The sequence below is a fragment of the Cyanistes caeruleus genome, chromosome 1 (assembly GCF_971803275.1).
Source record: "Cyanistes caeruleus chromosome 1, bCyaCae1.hap1.1, whole genome shotgun sequence".
Taxonomy (NCBI): domain Eukaryota; kingdom Metazoa; phylum Chordata; class Aves; order Passeriformes; family Paridae; genus Cyanistes; species Cyanistes caeruleus.
In genome coordinates this window covers 82206958-82225773 of record NC_141701.1, presented here as the reverse complement: position 1 = coordinate 82225773, position 18816 = coordinate 82206958, and the positions used below count along the sequence as shown (strand labels likewise).

The 18816-nt window shown below is 37.5% G+C and overlaps 1 long non-coding RNA gene across 3 annotated transcripts in view; it reads left to right on the top strand.

Annotated features, from left to right (window-relative positions):
* Positions 1–8513, top strand: part of LOC147655659 (uncharacterized) — a 101903-nt gene extending 93390 nt beyond the window's left edge. For 2 of the 3 annotated variants that reach the window (XR_015289638.1, XR_015289639.1), the window contains exon 2: positions 4441–7130. This is a non-coding gene — a long non-coding RNA (uncharacterized LOC147655659). Of the gene's footprint in view, positions 1–4440; positions 7131–7248 lie in introns of those variants that run through there. The other variant, XR_015289637.1, reaches the window with a different exon arrangement.
* Positions 8514–18816: the final 10303 nt, after the last annotated feature.

Sequence of the window (18816 nt, the reverse complement as noted above, 5' to 3'; positions counted from 1 at the left end):
GGAATGAGCTAACATGGGTGAGGAGCTAATTCTGAACTGACTTAGGCAAAGAAAAGGTAATTACTCTGGCGCAAAAAGAAACTATAAGGCAAATAAGGCTATTCTACCTGTAGTTCTAGGAAAGAGATCCTGATTTGGGATAGATGTTACATTTACAACACCCTTTATCTCTTTTTTTTTTTTCTTTTCCTATATAATATATTAGGGTTAACATCAAGCAGCTCTCAAACACAAATCTTTCAGTAGTGTGGCTTCCAGGAAATGGACTGGAAACCATTGCAAACGATATGGCGTTCAACATTTTCACAAGTGGTTTAGTTGTTCTTGTCTGGTTTCACAAGTAAATCAGACTGACAGGGTTGACAATACCCATGGTACAAGCCACTCTCTGTAATAAGCAGGATCTCTCAGAGGAAGTCTGAAGTCTGGTGAGTGGCAAGAAGAGAATAAACCAGTGGATTTAGCACTCAGCTCAGTGGCCAATCACTGCAGAAATACGAGTGAGGTGAGTGAGCTGTGACTTAGATCAGCTCTCTCCTCCTGTATCAATACACAGAAGTTATGCATGTTGCACCTCCTTCCCTGACTGCTTTGTAGTTTTGTAAAGCTTTAGTTTTGTGGAGAACCCAAAGGCAGGCATCAATACTTGGTAGGCACAAAGCTATGGGAGTTGCTGTGGTCATGGCGAGAAGTGGGAGATGGCAGGAGAGACACTTTAACAGGTAAACCATATTTCTTTTTCCTAGGAGATGTGAGTAAGACTTGCTCCTTTTTTTTTTTTTTTTCCTTCTCTAGTTGGTTGATTCATTTTTGTTGTTTTAGGTTTTTTTCTCCATAGTTTAATAAAGTTATGAAAAAAAAAATAATTCAAAGATAAATATTTAGACAATTTATTTGTAAAAACTTCTTTTGTGATAAGAACTAACTTGGTAACAGACATGAGATATTATTAGAGGGCTGGTGCACTTCTTTTATGTGGAAAGGCTGAGAGAATTGGTATTGCTCAGACTGGTGAAGAGCAGGCTCTGGGGTGACTTTATCACTGCCTTTTAGTACCTAAAGGGGGCCTACAAGAAAGCTGAAGTGCTCTTTACAATGACAGGTAGTAATGGAAAAGGGGGAATGGCTTTAAACTGAAAGAAGGTATGTTTAGACTGGCTATTAAGAAGAAATTCTTTACTGTGGGGGTGGTGGAACAGGTTGCCCAGGGAAGTTGTGGATGCCCCATCCCTGGAGGTGTTCCAGGCCAGGCTGGATGGGGCTTTGAGCAACCTGGTCTAGTGGAAGGTGCCCATGGCAAGGTGCTGGGACCAGATTATCTTAATGTCCCTTCCAACTGAAGCCATTTTGACATTTAGAGAAGCAGAGGGTTATTTTCAAGTCATCTTCTCTATATCTTTTCTCATTTGATAGTTCTCCAATATGTAGCCTTTTCTTCAGTTTATTAGCACTGTTATTTGTTGATTGGTTGTTTTTTGTTTGGAGCTATTTCTCCCCCACCTTTCAGTTTGTCCTGAGTGAAAGCCAAAACTGGATCCTCTGAGATTACATGACCAGATGGTGCTATGTTTGGCATGTTTAATTCCTGTGATACCAAACTGATTCCACACTACTCTTAGTAGTTCATCAATTTCAGATCTGAACCGTGTTCTTTTGAAATCCTGCACAAATACCTCTCTGTACTTGCAATTTGCTATTGCTCGTTTATCAGTTTAGTCTAAAAGCTCCTTCCAATGCTATAGTTAGAGGCACTTTTAAGACTTTCATCTGTAAATAAGGATGGTGGTATGAAAGCATCCTTTCCTGTAGTGTTAGTTTTGTGTAAAAATAACAAAAAAACCCAAAAAAAACCCAAAAAACCCACAAAAAACTTTAGTTCTTCTAGGGTTACAATGCCAAAAGAGATCCCTGTCTTTTTCTTTTTTCACTGGGGAGCCTGTTATCTCTGTACTCTTCAAGTCTCTCTCAAAAAGTTTCACATGCTCTCGTTCTTGAATAGACACAAGTGAAAGATGAATGTAACGTGTTATTGTAGAAAACATGGTCCAGTGTACAGGATATATCACAAAAAGTCCATGCTATTTCCCTGTGTGCAGTACATAGGACTTATTAATAATGTCTTTATGGTTAATTCTGCTTTAAGTGAGTTTCTGGAAACACTGGCAGCATGTGAGCCCTTGCATATAATGCTCACGCACCAATGAAAGAGTGAAAAAAACCACAATCACAGAGCTTTAAGTGGGCTGGCTTGCAAAAATCCCCTTTCAGTACATGGTAAGAATATTCACAAGGAAGCCTGGGGGATAGGAACTTGTGAACTGTAAATTCTTCTACTAGTTTGAACTGTACTGATTTCGGGTACACAAACCTGGGACAGGCTGAAGCTGATAGAAAGTTTGAAATTAGTAGCATTTTAAAAAAAAACTTGTGATATGAGTGAAAGAGTTGGAAAATGCCTCGTAGGAGGCAAATAATGTAAACATGGGTGGAGAGGAGAAATAACCATTAGCCTCACAAGGTTTTTTAAAAATGCTATTTAGTTATTGCTCAGGAATGCTGATGCTGAGGCGTCATTTCACCATTTTTCTACTGGCTGCATCAGCAAGGCATTGGGACACTTACAATGAAAGTGTTTCAGCATATTTCTTCAGTGAGAATCTCCTTTTTATTCCAGTCAGGACAGAATAAAACTCATCTGAAAAATCCAAGAGGGGGACAGAAATGCTGACTCTTCAAATGCCTGGTTCAAAAAATCTGATGCCCATGCTACTTTTCATTCCCACAGCTCCTGAATATATTAGCCATGTGCCCTTTAAGGACAACTTTTGTCATTGCAAACAGTGTTCCTGATGTCTGATTGCACTATGTCACTGTTTGTGTAGGGTTTTAATCATTGATAGCATACCTGAGCATTCATTTCTTTCTTGTTATTTCTCATGGTTGCTTTTTTTCCACTGCCATTGGTAAAATGTTTTTAATAGTTTCTGCTCTTCCCATATTTGCTCTTCAATCAAAAGGGAGTAGTGGTGAAAATATAAGTCAGGGAATATGTTTAATTTTTTTCAGTCAAGCTCAACACTGTATTGAGGAGTTTTATCCAGTGGAAAAGGGTTACTGCTGCGCAGGTTATTACATTCCATTGTTATCTTGGAAGCAGAAAACACAGTCTATGAATAAAGGTATAATTTAATTGAAGTGCCACAGAGTGCAATACATTTTATTTTATTTCTAAATGGAATTGTTGTCATTTAACCCTCTATGATTTGTATTCAGATGTGGTAGCATTGCACTACTGTGCCTACTACAGCAGTATAGTTTTCTTTCCTTCTTTCATGTCTCCAAGTCTTTTACCAAACCTTTGTTTCCTTTTCTTTTTCTTTTCTTGTCTTTTCTTGTCTTTTTTTACCCCCTCTTGGTATAGAAACAGCAACAGATTCCTTTTCTCTTCACAGGAGTGATCTTTTCCTTTTTCAGAAAATACCATCCTGCAGTGTCTGACTCTGAAATTGTCATGTTTTGAAGGAAATAATGCAAACCCTTGAAGAAATTTGAGTCTTCCTTTCCTCGTGCTGTAGTGTTCCCTTTTTCCCTTGCTACAAAACGGGAAGCCAGGCTGTGAAACCTCTTCTGTTTTCTTTCCTGAACCCTCTGCTAATTTACTAGCAATTGTACGTTCAAGACACAATACATATTTCTTTGGAAACCTGTACAGAGACTGCTGGTTATTCAGAGATGCTTGGAATTTTAGAACATTAGGAAATAAGCTGTCTAATGCAGATCTAGTGGGCAAGGGTTTGCATAAGGCAACCTAAAATTTTGCATTTCAGTGCAGCTGCACTAAATGTGTTAACATTTCAAATGGTCCTGCAAGAAAAGACCTACATCTGGATGTCTACCAGAGTACACTAAATAAATATTTATTTATTTACAATGTAAATGTTGTTAAAAAAAATTCTAAATATACTTCTGCAGGGGTTAACTGTTAGCCACTTTAATTTCTGTTTTGATTAAAAAAATACTTCAGCCAGTAACTCAAAAAATTGTGCAGGTGGGAACCTTAGAAACAGGCTGACTGGCAGTAGAAAGATTGTTGCCAGGAGTAATTAGCACAAATCAATTGGAGAGTAGCCTTTCTCATGTCTAAAGTAGATATTTTCTACATTTCTCTTTATTTCTTAATGCTAATCCTGGAGAATAAAAGGTTGCTGCCCATGGCAAGAAATGAATAGCTATGAGCTCAGCTGGTTGCAAAATGACGAAGAGCTGATGAAGTCAGTAAAGCCGTACAGACTTAGACCAGCAGAAGATATATAACTAAACTAAATCACTTAAATGAAATCAGCCACTTGCAGGTTGTTGCAGCTACAGGTTTAAATAATTTTCAGAGATTATGGTAGGTATAGGTTTTCGTGTTATAAAAAGATGCTTTTTTCTTTTCAGACCAGAGGATTCAAGACCTAATTGATTAACTCGCTCGAAGGAAGCATCAGTGGCTGAGGTGTGGAGCGGAAGATTGTGGGGGCATACAGAAGAGGCCAAGGAGGTCTTCAGAAAGAATTTTAAGTGCTGAAGAATTTCTTAACACTTTTTCATGAAAAAACGTGTTAGAAGTCAGAGACAGAGCAACTGTCTCAGTGGCTGCTTTCACAAATGGGACTTGTGGAGGGGCCAAACCTTGGTGGTGTGCCATGTCTCACACAAGCATCTCTGACAATGGCCAGAGCTGCACTTTCCACTGAGGTGCCTGCAGCAGGCAGAATGAAGAATCTTCTTTGAAATTCTTTTCTTGCTTCTCATATTTGTTTTTGTGGAAATTAAGGACACCTCACATCCTTTTCTGTATTAACAGAATGTAACTTCAGGAGAGCACATAAATCCAAACCCATTCTTGTCTCAAAATCTGTCATTTCTCACTCCACTCCATTTTTTTTTCCTAAGAAAGACATTGGACTATCTCAGGAATACAGCACTAAAACAGCCTTTTATATTCTGATAGATTCTAGAATGTGCCATTTACCCCTCCTTCACTTTAAAGATAATTTTAGAGGTTAATGAACTTAAACATAATACGTTTAAATAATCACTAGAGATAACAGAAAAAAAAAAATCAAGCATCTCCCCAGACTAGAAGGGAATGTTTGATTCTAGACTCACAGGCTCATTTAAATTCACTACTGTAAGTCCATCACTTTCAACTATTGATCTATGATAAGACATTTTTATTAATTTTTCCTTAGAAAAATTCACTAGCATTGAAGAAGATTCAGTGTGCAGGGGGAAGAGCTCCTTAATTTGACTGATTAGGCCAATTTACTTAGGCTTTCCTGAAAAATAAAAGGGTGTACTGTAAGCCTTGGACTTCATCTCTGAAATGTTTAGTCAATTCTCTGGCAATTAATCCATACCTTGCTTTCTTAGACTGACATATATCATGCAGTGCTCTTTACAGGAAACACTTATATCTGTGCATTTTGTTTTCTCACCCAGCTGTGATAAATTCAATTAGCTAAGGCTTCCACTGTTCCCTTGCTGAGACTACCTATGCCTGATCATTAACTGTCCAGAGGAGCAATTCCTGGATATTTCTTGTTCCTCTGGCCCCTGGGTGAGATGGGACAAGGTCTGGGTGAACCTGGCATGAGGAGATTTCCTGTCACTTTGTGTCTTCCTGTGCAGACTGTTAGGATGAGAGCACACATGCACTAATGGACATCAAACAAATATTTCCTAGAGCAGTAAGGGTCAAGGAGACAGACAATTCACAAGGAAAGGCATGTATTGTGATTTGGATTTTTCACCTGGACATACAGAGGTAATAAGGCAAAACCGAGGTTTGTCTTAATCTGTGCCATTTCTACAAGCACAGCCTGCAAAAAGGCCTTTTTGTATCCTTTATCAATTTCATTAGACTGCAAAGAAACTCTCGCTCGAAAAAGTGTTGGGAAATCAGGCTGAAGTTGGTTAAGATTGTCAAGACATTAGCACATTGGAGAACACCAGGTTTTCTCCCCTAGTGTAGTTTCAAGGAAAAGCTGAACATAGTCTGCAATTTTCATTTATTCTTTAATTGATTTCACTTTATAAAAACGTTGGCTCATTAGTTTCAGATTTTTGAACTATGTGATTTCTGCAGGTCCCAGAACACCCAAAAACAGTTTTTGAAATTTGCTTGAGAGGGCTGTGTCGTGCCACATATGCATTCTCTTATCTTTGCTTTTTAAACTACTTTTGCTTTCATCAAAGAGCTGCTTGGATGGAATTATGTGAAATGATTGAAGTCCTCTGGCTGTTCCTTGAGCAACAGGATCAAATACCTACTCTTGCAGGTAAGCAAACAGCATAATGCATTTCAATGGAGTTTGCACTTCCTCTCTCAGTGCCCACTGGTGACCCAAGTGTAGCAATTTTCAAGGTATAATATATTATTATGAGACATTTTTTTCATGGCTTCTTAATTTTGTTAGACAGAAGGGAAGGAAATGATTTGTTTAGATGTGGAGATTCACTTGTGTCCTGGATCTTTTTGCAGGGACTCTAATAGTAGTGTAGTCCTGCCATTAAAATATTGACTAAAGCTGGGAAAAATTAGGGGTGAGGAAGATGTTAGTTGCCCTTCCTTTTTATTTAGCTGTCAGTCTTTTCAGAACATACCTAGCAGGCTCTTAAATGACTGTGCTTCACAAATTGCTTGCCCAGCTGTATAAGTTGTAGAGAAAATAATAAGAATTAAGAACATTGAATTATTTATTACAGAAAGTGAATTTTGTCAAATAAATTATTCAGTGATATTATCTGACAGCTGTTACTGTGGGGCTTAATTAATGAGTGTATACAAAGCACTTTAATCCTCAGTTTATGAAATGGATTAGTTGACAAAGTTGCATTCAGGAACAGGGTCCTGAATCTATGGGGTCTAGAAATATAAGAGGTCCCTTCCAGCAGAGTTAAGGGAAAAGTTGCTGTCTGCAACACATAGTAGTAAGTGCCAGTTCTTGCCAGCACATAGCATGTGGTGATCTTTTTTTTTGAAAAAGAGAAGCCTTAGAGCTGCTAGATAACACTGACTGTAATGTTCTTCATGATGTGAGTTGTATTTGTGTGTCCCAAATAAATGTAATTGAGTCATAAAAGCTTTGGACTTTGATTGAGTGTCTGAGGGGAGGTTTCCCTTATCCCACAGCCCTGGTTTTGTATATATTGCTCACATCCTTGAACAGATTATAATTTACTACATTTCTTCACTTTCAGCTTCCTTCTAGCTGGTGCAGATACCTTACAATCCACATACATTCCCTTCAAAATAAATCCTACAGCTTTTATTCCCCTGAAAGGAACACTGAGCAATTTTCTGCAGAATCCTCTGAATTCAGCTGAAAGTCTCTCAAAATCTTCATGGTGCTGCTAGACCAAACTCTGAAATGTTTTCTCTTCACTTGGAATTCTGCTCCTTGTCCATTCTTGAATTAATGGTTCCTTTTCATGGAAGCCCAAGAGGAGAGGCCAAAGGCTGAACTAATATGAATTTTAGTTTGTTTTTCCAACCTATATTCAATAGAAAAGTCTCACTAGTTCAGAATCAAAAAAGAATCCTAATTCTAGACTGTTTGCCATTGTGTATTATTCAGCTGGATAAAGCTTGAAAACTGATTCTAATTCAAGTGATATCCCTATAAGTGCTCTGTTCACCTAGAAACCCTAAAATAAGTATGTTTCTATGAATGAAGGTTTGGAAGATTTTTAGTCTGCATTTTTTTTTGCAAATGTGTCACTTGCTTCTGAAGCTTCTTATATATGCAATGCAAAAATTACTCTGGCAATCACAGAATTTAATGAACAGAAGAATAAGCAGGTGCATAAGAACTCTGAAACATCTTCAACCATTAGCAGCTATTGTTCTGATCACATCAATAACTTAAATGATGTCTTGAAAGTCTAGAACACTTTTTGCTAAAGTTGTTGTTTTTTTTTTTTTTTATTGCATTCATTATGTCAGCTTATCAGTGCCAGAGAAATAAATGCTTTTTTACCTTTTTATTTCCTCCAAGCTACTCTCTTGAGCTGTGTTCCTCAGGGAACAGTGTGTTGGAGAAATATCAATTGCACAGAAGACTGCTTTGTGCAGAAATATTACTCCTACTAAATAAGCTAATGTTTACATTGAAATGGTTCCCAGTTAATTATGAATATATATGACCCCCAAATGATCATTTGGCCTTAAAAAGACCAAATTTTAAAAAATTTTATGGCTTAAAAAAAACAAGCCTGGTATCTGTTTTGCTTATAAAATATGGGGTCGTGTCTTTTGAAAGTTGCTGGAACCCATATATCTACCCAGAATAATCTGAAAACTGTCTTGTGAGTGTTTTCTGCTTGCAGTAATCAGATAAGTGGATAAAGTAGCACTTGTTCTCCTTGTCAAGTTGATTTCAACCTTGAACTTTATTTAAAGGAACTGAAAGTTCTTGGGGTAGATCTCTTCTCTCCAAAGTCCCTTTCCCTTTCCCCTCCAAAAATAATAGAAGTGCAGCCTGAGGTCAAGAAAACTTTGGCTATCAGTGGCTATGTCCCATCAGGATAGTCTAACATCAGTGGATTGGTGCATAAAAAAGGCACTGGAACAGGCTACAGCTTTTGCTACTTTATCTGACCACTAGTGAAATAACAAAGTGATACTTCCTGCACTGCCACAGAAAAAGAAATAATAGAAGGATTATGTAGAGTGATTAAAAACCCAAAAAGCAAACAAACAGAAAACTCCCGAACAAACAAACAGACAAACAAACAAACAAAAAAGGCCCAAACAAAACCAAACCGAAAGAACTCCCTGCCCCCCAAAACCCAAGAACCCTCCCAATCTGCTGCACAGTCTATTAACAAAAGGAAACATGGCAAATCAGAAACAAACATATGGATTAATCTCACCAAGGAGAAGCAAACCACTTCCAGCCCCCTGTGTTCTCGTTTCTTCTTCTTTCCTCTGCCTCTGTATTATCCTTATGCTTTTCAGTGATTTCCTTGCACATTTTTTCTGCTTCTGGAGTCACTTTCGAAGGCGGTTGGCAGCACAGAAGCTTTATGCATTACAAGTCATGTGTAACTTTATCTTTAATATTATATGATAGATGAAGTGATAATATACAATGTGTCTTAAACATGGTAAATGAGAGCTGTGAAAAATGTGAAAACTTAGCAGGATAAATGACCTTTCTTAAGTTACACAAAATAACTGGTTCATTTTTAATTTAAAGCTTGGTTCCTAATGCATTAAAACTTAAATTGTTCTAAACCATATGTTTTTAATAGAAGAGATTTCTGTGTCACCAAAGGATGATATTCAAGTCCCTCTTAGCTCTCATTTACCTAGAGTGAGAAGTTATATATATTTTGTTATATAAAGTTCTTTTAACATAATTTATAGTCTTTTTTTTCTCACATATAAATTGCTACATAAGATTTGAAGACCAGACCTCACTGATTTGTCAAGTGTTTATGTGAAGCAGAGAGTAAGATTGCGTATTTTGAAGGTATTCTATAAATGTAAATCGTAACCGACACAAATCGACAGGAACTAGATTATCTAATCAGCCCTCAGTTCATAACTTCCCTCTAAATTTAACTGAAGTGGTAAAGACTATTTTTTTTCCTGGAGTCTGTGCAAGGTGTCATTTTCAATCCACACTTCTTTTTGTTTATGTATTTTTGAATGTCTGATATCATCTTCTGTCGGTGCTGAACTCTAAGCTGGTGTTAAAGGTCTAGCAAACTGTTCTGGGTAATCTAATCATTGACCGATATGACAACAGTACCATGGCTTACCCATTTTGATGGTCATTTTTGGTTGCAGGGCTGCATGCAACAGGAAATAAAGTCAGACACATGATATATTTTATACCTGCTGTGAAAGAATTAAGACCTTCTGCCTTCAGCTTGGGAAGAATTTTAGCAACTGCATATTAATGAAGCCGTAGAACATAATCACGGGCTTAGTCTTCTGCCAAACGTGGTGAATTGGTGAATTGAGGCCTTAGTGGCCTCCCTGACCTTCAGATGGAATAATCTGGTCAGCCATAATCAAATCACAAACTCTTGATAATTTCAACCTCCTTTTAGACACTTCTCTTGTTTCAATTAACAATCCATTACAACTGAAAAGGAAGGCAGAGGAAATCACATGTCTAGCTTCTTCCTGGGTCTGGGAAACTAGTTGCTGAATATGTCACTTTAATAAAACCCATGGGAAACTTGGAAGGCCTGGATTTATTCTGTTGTTATTAAAAGAATGTTTTAGTAGAGTGCATAACTTGATTTTTTTTTCTGCTTGCCATTTGATCAAGTAAACTTGATTTCCACATGTTCAATTGCCTTTGCCTGCAAAGCTGCTTCACTCCTTTAAATAATAATTTCATTTTGGTTCAGCTTTTACAGAGAACATTGGATTCCTTTTTTTGAATTTTAAATCAAGGACTAAGCAAAATATAGGGCTTACATTGCTGGACTTGGTTTCCATTGACATTATGGCCTATTGATGTTAATCAAATTTTGTAACCAGACTATGGGGTTGATGTGAATAAAGTTAAGGTCCAGTCTCAGGGTCCTTTGCTCTTCCAGAGGACAGTAGAAGGGCATGGTATGAACTCAAATCAGGTCCTCATGATATATTTTTGTCTGAAGTAACTGTGCTAGAAACAGCTGAATATTGTCTGAAGGGAGTAGTTTGACCTACAGTTGCATCAGTATGCAAAGGAGGTGACTCCAAACAGCTGGACAATCATAAACGTTTTCTAAATCAGATTTTATAGTGAAGGGTGATTACAAAGTGACCATTTGCTGTGTATTTAATCAGTAATTGCTCAGATCACTATTTGGGTTATTTCACTACTATTTAATTATAGCATTTTAAAAATGAGAAGCATTTGAGAATAAGTTCATCTAGGAGTGGTGCATCACTGCATATTTTACAATTTTTTTTACTCTGAACATACCAAAATGAGGCCCATCCAATGCATTTCTTCATTAGGCTCCCAACAAAGTGCAAGACTTGACCATTAGCATTAAAGCTGCTCCTAAAGGCAGAAGGCAGAGGCTGCTAGTCAGCACTCCAGAGTGTCAGCCCAGCTCTGCCCCTGTTATTGTGGCCTGAGGCACGGTGATTGGGAAAATCCCATAATAATATGATCTCTCTTGTGTTTTCCCATTGAGACATCAAGATTTGCATTACACGTGTAAAAAGTCCCGAGGTTAATGACTACCTCTAGGAGCCTTGAGGTTCATAAGAACTTGTAAGTTTTTTTATGTGTTTACCCTGTGTTTTTTGTTTCTGGTGCCAGCATTTAGGCTCTGTGACAATATACTTCCATTGCAGTTGTTTGCTCAGGGTTTGCCTGTTTTGGTTAGCTTCACTGTCAGTTCCATACCTTTCTAGCAATAATTTTTTTCAAAATATCTATCTATATCCTGGTCATACTTAATTTCCTAATACTCAACCCAAACCACTCCCATCTGAATTTGTTTCCTTTTCCTTCCATTTCTTTTTTGAGCATTTCTCCATTTTTGCAGTTTCTATTGCGTTGTTTGTCTGTCCTGAATGCTACCAGTGGTGCACACACAGGTAAACCCAGCACACATATTTCCCTCTTCACCCTCTAAGTCTATATAATGCAGTACAGTTGCTCAACAAATTGTGAAAAGACTAAATGAATACGCGTGTCATGAAAACAAATTCCCTTTCAAATGAATTTGACTTGATGAAATATCTTCATTTACAACATGGTGTTTATACACATGTCCAAATTTTAGGTACATGAAAAATAGAATTTAAAACTTTTAATTTTATTTTTTTTTAAATTACAAGTAACCAGGATTTCCAATTTGCTTGAGGAACATAGGTTCTATTTTTTTGGAAGCAAAGGTTCATATGTGTTAAAACATGGATACAAATTAAAAGTATGCCTTTTAAAGCTGAAATCCAGGATTTATTTTTTTTTTTCACACATGAAACATTAAAAAGAGTTTTATGAAATGACATTGAAAAGACTGCTGGTGAGATTCATAAAATAATAACTAATTTTAACACATGCTGTGTCATTGTATCTGAGAGGAACAAAAGGACATTCAATGAATTTTGAAGGAAACAAATTTAAAACCAATAAAATGATTTTCCCTTTAGTACGATGACTAACTGGCATACTTATGTCATTACTACAAGATACAGTATCAGGAATAAACATTTCTGTGAATAAGGAGAACAGTTATATTAGGCTGTATAGATAATTTATGTGGGGTATAAACTCTCATGATTCGGGACATAAACCACCTATTAAATAACAGGGGTTGATAAAACATGTTCCCTAAGCACAGAGTAATCTTACATGGTGCTCCTCTTTGCTGTGACACATTTTGAGGTAGTACTGAATCTTGAAGTAAAGGTACCAAATTACGTGGAACAATGATACAATTAAGCGTGGCAACCATTTTGCTCAAACATACTGTTTCTGAGCATAAGCAGTCACAGAAAATATCCAACATCTCTGATCTTGATGATGATGAAACTTTAAAGCTTTTACCTTAATGTTCCTTTTTTGAAAAAAAAAAAAAGAAAATAGGGTTTGATACCCAGCCCTCTACTCCAGTGTTCCTAGTTTTCTAACTGATGCATTGACTCACCTCAGATAGGTCAGGTAGTTTCCACCATTGAACTCTCTTTCTTTGCACTTCCTTTTCCTTACTTAATTTCACACCCTGAATATAAAGTAAAGGCAACTGCCTGTGGTTTGTCCTGTCAGTTCCTAAACAGGAAAACATGTGATGTGGCAAAGTTCTTGTCCTACTTATCTTAATTCAAAATGCTTGAATCCTTTTAATCCTACAGGGACATTTTGCAGAAACTTCACACCTCCGTGTCACTTTCTGTTTAGTTTCAAGGTTGTCTGAATTGCAATTAATTGACATCTGGACTTTTATTTGAGACAATGTCATCTCCTGAGAATGTTTCTGGATGACACAAAGTTATCTCTTAGTTGTTGATGTTTAATTAGAGATTCCAATTAATTATTCTATATGTCCCTTCATATTTCTTGTGCTCAGCAAAGTCCACCTTACCCCAAGAGTTCACAGGAGCATTTTGTCAAGATTTGCTTCCAACTGCGAAAAAAAATGGCCTAGATTAAATAAACTGTTCATCACTATTATCCGTTTCTTACATTTCATATTGTGAGAGAATTTCATTACAGAAAATGGCACAGAAGTTTTGGATTGTCTTATTTTATACAAGTTTCCCAGAGCAGTTTTCACAGGACAAAACCTGACAGAATTCACGAAGTATTTGGACATTGCCATCAGGCACGTGGTGTGACTCCTGGGAATAGCCCTGTGCAGGGCTGGGAGCTGGGCTCAATTATCCTTGTGGGTCCCTTACAACTCAGCATATCCTGTGATTCTGTGATGATTAGGTGGACCAAGTCCTTAGAAAAATCTAGCAGAAGGAGAAGACATGCTCTTGAAAGTAGACCAAAATGTACCATCAAGATCCTCCTATGTTATTATGTTTGCTGCTTTTTCAGTTCTTGACTCTCTAAGTCATGCTTCTCACTCAACTCAGGAAGCACTTGTTTATTCTTGCCTCATTTCACAGCGTGGTAGTGTGAACACTGGATAAAAGGTACTGCACCCTCAGTGGTGGAACAGAGCCTTTCAAATCTTTTCCTGTCTATTTATTGGAAGAAGAGAAGGAGTAAAGTAGATATTCGATCTTCTACCACTTGATCTTAATGGAAAAAACCAAAAAAATGGTAGTGCCCAGAAGGTCATAGGTAGTCTATTTGTTTACTTTAGACTGAATACAGCTATAACTATGTCTTTCACAGTGAGTGATTGTGCATGTTGTTTACATAGTGCTATGCTCTTAGCTTGTCCCTTAGCTCTCATGGGCATGCTATTCCAGGGCCTTCTTTGTCTTACTTGTTCTTCCAGTGGCCCACAGACATCTTCCTTGGTGCTGTTTAGGCTCTGTAGCTCTTATGCCAGCAATAAACATAAAAAGCAATTGATACCTTTCTTCTTTGCTTTTGGCTTTTGCACAGTTGAAGCCTATTCTGATGTCTTCAGCTTATCTTCTCATCACTGTAAGATTTTCTGTTTGTTTTCTTTAGCCTCACAGTGTCAATTCTTTCAGTCTGTTCTCAGTAATGTTTTCTAGATTGTTATTGTTTCAATCTTCTGGATTGTTTTTGATGAATCTGCCTCTTTCCAGCTGTGTAGTCCCGAAAGAGGACACAGTTTACTGGCTGAACTGAAAGTACTACAGTACTACAGTAAATATCCATATACTAGAAAATTATACCAACCTACGTTTTGGTTGCAGGAAAGGTTCTTGTTCTGCAAGGACTTTTTGACTAGCATGGCCCTCTGCAACCCCTAATTATTGGAAGGAACAATTTCCAGCTAGCTTTTCCCCACCTTGTTTAAACTACTTCTTTTTTCAGATAATTTCTTAAGTTCAGGACAATGATTTAGAATTATAATTCTGGCCTCTGCTACACTCACTGCTCCTGCTAGACTTGTGTCATCTGTAAGTGAAACAGGCATTCTCTCTATTCCCTCATCCTGGCTGCTAAATAAAAATGTTCCACAGAACCAGAATAAGGACACAGCCCTTTCTCCACCCTGCCAGATATATCATTACATTTTGACAATTTCCTAGCAACTAGGGTTCTCCTACAGCTGTTCAACTAGATTTTATCTAGTAAGTCTCCCATGTTTTCCCAGCTTGGCTCTGGAGATGTCACAGAAGGTTATGTCAAAAGCCTAAATGATGACAACATATGACACTTATCTCCTTTATTTGCAAGCATAGTTGCCCACTATATAACAAAATGAGATTTGTTTGAAGCGAAACATTCTTGACAAATGCATATTGGCTATCACCTGTTCCATGTTACTTTTCACAGTTTTAGAACTTACTTCATGTCTCTGTGTTGAGAGCAGGTGCTGGCTCCTGACAGCTCCAGCGGCCCCATCACAGGGCACGGCTGAGCTCCTCCACCACAGGCAGGCAGGTGAGAGCCCTGGGGAAAGCCTGGGCAAGGGAGGGAGGGACACTATGAAGTGTCCTGAAATTATTGTGCTCAAAGTACTCCAGGACAGAGTTCAGTTTATTTGGAAACAAGTGATGTGCACCAAGATTCATAATGTTAGTTCTTCCCTTAGGCTAAACTAACATTTGACTAATTTCCTTACTGGTACTAACTGATAGCTTTCTAAATGTCCTTCTGGAGACTTAGACCCTCATCCAGTGCTTTTACTATGAACCAGTTTGGAACAGTGGGATGCAGATGGACAGACTACTTTTTAAATTTTCGATACACTTGGTATATCAAGGCTGACTATCTGAAATATTTGATTCTTGTTTTCCACAGTTGATATAAAAACTCTTATCATGAAGATTGGAAATTTAAGACCTTGCATGTTATTTAAGAGTCTGAGCTAAAGGGGTAGAATCTGACATCTCTATCTAGACTCTTGTCATCAATACCCTTCTAGTCATTGACTGCACAAATAGGTAGCCAAAGGGTGATGAAGAAGCCAATATGCTCTGTCAGTGCTACTGAGGGATTTCCAATAGCTTGGAGAATATTCATCACCTAAGCCTTTTTCTGTTCCACATTTTTCCTACAAAGCAACACAAACCAGCAGTAAACAAATGGCAGGATCTAGATATTTGTTTAAGTTAGGAGAGCCTTATCTCTTTCTTTCTTACAACACTTTGATCCATGAAGAGTAAGAAAGAGTACCACTGCAGGTGGTAAGAATACCCTGATACCTCTTAACTGTGCAAAGTAAACATCTTTTGCTAGAGAAATTATCATGTATTCCAAGTGTATGCAGCATAAGTTTTTATCTGTGACTTTGCTAGAGATTGCAAGACAGCACCTCCTGATTGAAACAGTTCAATGCAATAACTGCTCCATTTGGGCTAAACAAGCTCAAGTGCTCTTCTTTGTGTAAGTCTCAAAAAAAAAATATTCTTGCAAATCAGACCTTTGTGTCTCAAGGGCATGAATCTCCAGGACTCCTCTGACAGGCACTGAAGTGGAGGATGAATTTAATTTTAGCTTTGGGTCAAGTTCCGCATAGGAAGTTTAGAATTAACCAATTAAACTTCTGGGGAAGAAGGAAGACTTTTGCATATTATCAATAAGCAATTTTTGTGTCAGAAGAATTCTTGACTGTTATTCTCATGAAAGACCACTCACAAGACTGAATTTGGGCTGTGTGGTTTTGCCCCAAATGATAACTGTGTGTAGAGATGAGCATAAGACAGTGCAGAATCTACATAAATATATAAAATATAAACATACAGTAAAAACATTAGTCAGAAAGAACAGATGAGCGGAGCAAGCACAGTGTGAAACTATTTCAGCGAGGCAAATTTAAAGCAAACACTGAAACAAATGAGGTGGCAGACAACAGTATGAATGTTAATGAACCAAAAACAATACAGCAGAAAACTATTAAATGCAGTTTTGGTGCGTGAACAATATATTGCTTTAAAAGGTACTTTCCTCTATTGCTGAAATGTAAAGATGTATAATTTAATGCAGTATTTATGAAAAGTTAGTCCAAATAACTCTTTGCTGATCACTGCAACAGGACAACATTTGGGACAACTGTGGGAATCTGTAAAATTTTCAGCTGTAATTTCAGGAATTGTTCAGATGAAGTTAAGAAATATATATTATATTCCAATATAATGGAAAAAATCAAGAGTTGATTGTGAATTTTCCCTAGGTTTTGCATTGTTATTATTTCAGGACTTTGGTAATAACATCTGTCAAGGTCTTTCTAAAACTGGAAGTGAAAAGCACTTTTAATTCCATAAGAGATGGCAGTCACAGTGTATCTTCAGCTGGAGTAGTTTGTTTGCAGGAGTGACAGATTGTCAAGCTATCAGCCGAATTTTGGAGTTCACAGAGCTCCCAATACTTCCTCTATGACTCCTATATGACATCCCATACTGATGAAGACTAGTGTTTTGCCTTGATTGATTACCCAGAAGATCTATTTCTGCGGCAATTTTGTCTCAAGGCAGTTATTCTTTTAGCTGGTACCTATTTCTAGTTGCCCACAGTTACCTTGCTGACCTCCTTCAGCAGCTTTAGGCCATCACAACTTTGTGTATCCAAGTCCAACTTACAGCATCCTTTCCCCTTCCATGTGGAAAGTACCTCTGCACTTGATCCCTTTGGAGAGGGATAGATCCCACAACCTTGTGTTTTCTGGACCTCCTCGCTTTCCTGCTTGGGTTTGGCTCAGAGGTGAAATATCTGAAAATAAGCCACTTTGCAGGGAAAAAAAACCTGAGCAGCCTGTATTCAGCTGAGCAAAGTATAAAAAAGTGGACATGTTTATTTCTAGTGACCCAGTATATTTGTGAAGCATTTACAGCAGCCTAATTCTATGGCATCACATTCACGTTTTACTAAACAGCAAATTTGCTTTGAAAACAGCACTGTTGTGACATAAAAGTGATATATGCAGCTCTTTTGGGCATATTCCTATTTTTATGTTCATGAAACTTGAAAGAAGTTGAAATGCATGCACTTCTAGTTTTCATTTATCACTGTTAAATGTGTTAACTAGAAGCCAAATAAAATAGGCTGGATCTTGGAGCGTGAAAACCAACTCTAACATGTAGAGCACAAATTGTGGTTGTGCAGTATATGGATCAGGTTTGAAAACCTTCCCTATTATATAATTTCTTTATCTCAGCAGATTTCAGTGGAATAGGTACTGTTCTCTTAAACTAGTGACATCTGGAGAAAAAATACTGTCCAAAATGATACAAATAAAATGCACAAAATCACAAAGTAAATGCAAACCCTGTTATTATTGCTTCTTGTAACCTAGCCAGCAGTATTGCTCAGGAAAAGAGAAGCTACCATACATCTGAGATGCTCTGAGGAAGACTTTGTCATATTCAAGGGCTGCTCTGCCCTTCCCTGTGATATTTTACAGGTGTGCAGTGCCTATCCATGCAAAGCAGATTGTTATGGTGCTAAGCACTATTTCTAAGGCCATGGTCAACCCCATCCTTGAGGGGGGTGTTTCCAGAGCAGGTGGCACTCTGCATCTTGCTTTCACTCGCTGTGGACATTTTTTGATAACAGAGCAAGACACCAAGCAGTAGAGAATCAGGATTCACCCTCAGAACTCAGTCATGTGATGCAGTATGGCTCTTCTGTCACAACAGCTGTGCATCTCTCAGTCCTACAGCAGCAGATTTTCTTGCAGTTTGCTTAAGACAAGCTGTCTCTGATGGCTGCTTCTTGTCTTGTTTTGGTAAAAATCCATCTGTCACCAACTTAGAGGAAAAATCCATAGAAGAAAGAGTGCAGAAACACAGGAAAAACATGAGATAACTAAAACTGCTTATATAATACAATGTGCAGACAAAAATGAGTAATTTGAAAATACTAATGATTGTCATATATGTTACTTTTTTTCATGCAGTCAAACTGGTAATTGCTTTAAAAAATTTTTAGGCTTAAAAATATGAGTAGGAAGATGTATTTGTAAACTTTTCTCTTAGCAGGTATCATGATCTACAATTTGAAAAATTATTTGAGAATAGCTGGACTCCACAGGTGCATCAGAAACCAATTTCTAGGCTTTTTTCAGCCACTGCCTCCAGGGAAAACCATTTTCCATAATGCAAACAAATATACACAGATGTAAGTGCATTCCTTATTATAAAGCTTCTACGAATTCTCTTGCATTTCTTTTACTTAGATTAGAAATTCCTGGTGTAATTCATCCAAA